The sequence below is a fragment of the Pollachius pollachius genome (assembly GCF_949987615.1).
Source record: "Pollachius pollachius genome assembly, chromosome: 19".
In the NCBI taxonomy this organism is placed as follows: Eukaryota; Metazoa; Chordata; class Actinopteri; order Gadiformes; family Gadidae; genus Pollachius; species Pollachius pollachius.
In genome coordinates, this window is record NC_136952.1 from 15,681,103 (window position 1) to 15,686,102 (window position 5,000).

The 5,000-nt window shown below is 40.7% G+C and overlaps 1 protein-coding gene across 1 annotated transcript in view; it reads left to right on the forward strand.

Annotated features, from left to right (window-relative positions):
* Positions 1-5,000, forward strand: part of LOC307090275 (zinc finger protein 385C-like) — a gene marked incomplete at its 3' end in the record, with an annotated part of 50,323 nt that overhangs the window by 827 nt on the left and 44,496 nt on the right. The gene's annotated exons all lie outside the window — the stretch shown is intronic.

Sequence of the window (5,000 nt, forward strand, 5' to 3'; positions counted from 1 at the left end):
GTGTGTGTGTGTGTGTGTGTGTGTGTGTGTGTGTGTGTTTGCGTGCGATGGATTTTTGGGTAGGCATTGTGTGTGACAATGATATTGTCATAATGTGTGAATGAGGAGTATGCTCTCACCCTATAGTTGTTAATTAAAACAAATGGTTGCATATTGCATATAGCTCATTGTATATTTAAATAAAATAGTAATTAAATTAACAACATTTGCATTACCAGCTATAGGGGAAGTGGAGCACCTGATGCTGATTGATTGTAACGCCATGCGTTACATATTTTTAACTGCTGAAAAATGTCTCTCTGTCTTAAATTAGTAAGTTAAAATATGCATTTCATGATATATCCTTGCTGTCTGTACACTCACAACCCAGAACCCATAAGCTAGAACCCGCGGAACAACATACCATGTCAAGTTAAAGATCAACTGCATGCTAGCCAAGATTGTGAGTTTGCTGCCCCCTTAAGGTTAGGCACCCTAACCTTAAGGGGGCAGCAAACTCACAATCTTGACTGTCGCACCAATAAGCTGTTTCTCATGGTCCAATTGAAAAGTAGTTGATGTCTTTTTTAATGTTATTTTTAAGTTATGGTTGGCTCACTCCATAATCTCAGAACTACCAGTTTGTTTTTAGCTTCTGGCATTTGACAAGCAGCATCATCTTCACATCACTTTGACTTCAGCTTTTTTGCCTTTTTAATAAAATATATCATACAGAATCTCCTTAACCTAATTATATAGACAGTAATCTTGACATGGAGTTTTTAAGATATTGGTAATGCAATGGTTTAAAAAATAAAGTTAAACATAAAAAATACTGTTTCTGATGACAGCAGCTTAGTTTCTGGTTTTAAGTTTAGTTAAAACTCGTTCTCAAATTCGTAGTGATTCCATTATCGGTGCATTGTTTGCTCGAAAATTCAGAGCCAACATGAATGATTTAATTGAGGTAGGGCCCCTGATTTTATAGTGAACACTCAATCATGAAATGTATACATTTGGAGGTCATGTAATGTTATTCCATTGATTTTTCATTTATTTTGGGAAAATGGTTCAGAAACAAAGGTTAATTTACCGTGTTGCTCTTATAACCGATCAGATTTCAGATATCTGTCCTTCATTAATTTATTTTTGTTAAAATGTATAGACCACGACCACTATACTATACTAGCAAGGTGCACAATGACTTGCAAAACAGAAAACGTAGCTTGTCTCTGACTGGCTAACAGAGCTCAGCTTTCTTCGGAAGGTGATATGAAGCCTTACTGCAAGTCAATTCGGGCAAAATAATTAGTTGGTTGAATTCTAGCATCATTTATGCACACACTCATTAACTCATTAATCTATTTGAATCTATTCACAATTTAAGAATGTAGAAAGAAGCCTTTTGTTGTTATGGAGTTAAATATCTTTATATATGGGCGGCAGTGGTTATGAAAGGTAGGTTGTGTTTGACACCCCAAGGTTGCTAGTTTGATGCCTGGCTCCTGAGGTGTCGCTGAGCAAGATTCTCGTTGTTTATGTATGAATATTTGCATGAATGGCTGAATGTAAGGTACTTGAGTGATCACAGGTTAGAAAAGCGCTGTATAGTGCAGTCTATTTGAAAAAAGATCCAGTGTGATTTATCGATCGTAGCGTACTGATGTAGATGGGCTTTTCACCACTCATTGCCTCAATAATACTGGTCATCACCATCATGGTGATCACCCTATTACAGCTGAGACATGCATCATCTTAAAGTCATCTCAAATAGAGGATTTAAATTAACAGGCTAGTCACCCATGGGGTTGTAATGTAGACCTGCTACTGTTGAATTTACATAGCTCTATGTCTATGTGTGTGTGTGTGTGTGTGTGTGTGTGTGTGTGTGTGTGTGTGTATGTGTGTGTGTGTGTTTGTGTGTGTGCGTGTGTGTGTGTTTGTGTGTTTGCTCACTTGTGATTGCCTGCTGATAGATGTCACAAAAAGATCATGCACCGCAGGGATGATCAACTATTATTTTTAATTCAGAAATCATTGTTAGCTTCCCAAGTCAGGGATCCATATTGGAAGATACTTAACCGCGAGGTCTGTATCACTTTGATAAGGGAGATACAGCCTGCAGTACCGCGTGTGTAAACAGCTACATTAGCATTGCCCACTTGCGTACATACCGCAACTACAGACCATTTGCTTGAAATCTTTCTCCCCTCTTTGTTGAATTACCCTCATCAATACCTTTTTTTTTTACGATCCGCCCCCCAGCTGGCGGCACTGATGTGTATGTTTCCATGGCAAACTTAAACGCAGCCGTATAGCTTAGCACCCCTCGCACCACGCCACCTTAGCCGCCCTCCCATTACCCCCATCCCCATCCTCGGCTTCCGCGGTCCCCTTCAAATGACCTCGCAGAGGCTCCTCCCCTCCATTTCCCCCTCCATTCCAAGCGCTTGGCCAAGATGGCCGCCTCGCTGCCGAGCCTCATCTTCACCACCACCATCATCTCCAGGGCCCTCCCTCTCTCCCTCCCTCTCTCTCTCTCCCTCCCTCTCTCCCTCCCTCTCTCTCTCTCTCTCTCTCCCTCTCCCTCTCTCTCTCTCTCTCTCTCTCTCTCGCTCCCTCTCTCCCTCTCCCTCCCTCTCTCCCTCCCTCTCTCCCTCCCTCTCTCTCTCTCCCTCCCTCTCCCTCTCTCTCTCTCTCTCTCTCTCTCTCTCTCTCTCCCTCCCTCTCTCCCTCTCCCTCCCCCTCTCCCTCCCTCTCTCCCTCTCCCCTCTCCCTCTGCTTTCACATCACGCTCCCAGGGGCCAGCACTGTTGTTATTTTCACTTGCTCTCACACGGTAGGGGCCTCTGGGAGCCTGTAGTTCCTTCAGCTATTTATTTTTGTGTGTTCTGGCTGCCAGGTGAGAGGAAGGACCAGAAGAACCTCAGCTAGATAAGTGTCACCACAGGAACACATCCCGGCGACATTGTTCAGCTTCAGGAGAGAGATTCTGTGTTATCTCTTCTGTCACATTCAGAGCTCACATATGTACAAAGTAACTGTTTACTTTCACCATTTATTTTACTATTACAGCTATGCTATTATTTTAATAATATATTACAATAATTCTAAAACAATATTTGACTTACTGTTGAAATAATAACAAAATTATTACATTTATTTTAATTAGGATTATGATTAGTATCATAATTATTCTAATAATTATTATTGCATTTATTGGCACCAGGGCAGCTATTTAGCCCAATGTATATATTGTGTATGTATAGCTGTAGTCTTAAGTGTAGTTATTGCTGGGCTCTCAGGAATGGACATTATTTACTATATTACATTAAATGGTTTTATTACATAAATTAAACATTATTCAACTATTTTATTATGCATTGTAAATAAGATCTGGATTTCTCTAAAACAAATATTCATTATTGATTATCTATAATCATTGTTATTTTTTTAACAATTATTTCCACGTTTCTAGTAATTCCAGTAACGTAGTCTTAAAATTTAGTTTTTGATAAACAGTCAAATTTACCTGATTGAAATACATTACACCTGTATTAATTTACAACAGTACGCATAGAAACTCTGTTTTGGGCCCAACCATATTTACATCCTTATCCCCTTGGTGCAATGTTGGAGGACTATCTCTCTCTCTCTCTCTCTCTCTCTCTCTCTCTCTCTCTGTCTCTCTCTCTCTCTCTCTCTCTCTCTCTCTCTCTCTCTCTCTCTGTCTCTCTCTCTCTCTCTCTCTTTCCATCTCTGACTCTCTCCCTCTCTGTTTTCTCTCTCTTTCTCTCTGGCTGTGTCTCTCTCTCTGTCCCTCCCTCTCTCTCCCCCCTCACTTCTCTGTCTGTCTGTCTATCCTTCCTTTCTCTCTCTCTCTCTCTCTCTCTCTCTCTCTCTCTCTCTCTCTCTCTCTTTGTCTCTCCACCATTTTTGTGTGCCTTCCAGATCTGGCTGCTGTGCTGCTGCTGCCATGTGCCTCAGTAAAAACCGTCAGGTGTGAAATTGAGAATAATCATGTGGAACAGGATTGGCCCAGGGAGCAGCTTGTGTCGGGCTCCTTGACTGTGAATGGACTTCTGCTTTCTACTGATAACGCCCACAGAGGCTCCCGCAATCAGCCCCCAACCACATTCTCTGAACACTGGAGAGAAAGAAAGATTTACTATTATCCCCCCCTATAGCTGTAGTCCAGCGTGGAGATTAAGCTAGGAGAGCTACCGGTGCTAGCCTGTCGTTCAGAGACAAATAACAAGGTATATTCCTACCACATTATTCACAATATCCACAGTAACATTTAAAATGATTTTACTTTGAAATCTTTTGAAATGTAGAATATGTTGCAATAGAATGCCCTGTTCTGTTTGCGTATACTGAATATACCAGTGTATACCAGTATACTGGTCAATAAAACGTATATCTTACCTAATTCAAATACCCAGCACAATTCAATTTCTGTCATTATAAATAAAGGTAAGAGTTTTTCGAACATACAGTCCCAGTCTTGTTTTAGTGTTTGTAAATATTGTCCATATTAAAGCAATCACAAAAAACATTTTCAACCAAGAGTAGCACGATGTTTTAACTATTATTATAATTACTGGATTCATAGTTATTCTTGATTAAACCCAATCCTCAGCTGTTGGATCAACCCCTGATTACAGACCAAATGTTTCTGTCCCTAAAAGGCATTTTTTATCAGTTTAACGTCATTTCACACCTCTCAATGTCCCTGAGCTTTAGCATGCCTAGCAGGGGTGGTAAATATTAGCATTCCTGCCACTTACTACACCACACTATCAGGCATTTGTGAAAGGCTTGGAAGCTAGGTAGCTCTGTCTTGCTGCATCCCTGCCTGGCCATGTTAGATGCTCAGCCCTCGATCGAAAGGCTCTTCAAAGGTTGGTCAAGAATGCCCACTATGTCACAGGTAGGGATGCACCAGCCTTGTAGGATATCTACTCCAGAATAAGACTTTTGAACTGACTTTTTTTGAAAATATAAGTAGGACTATTTGC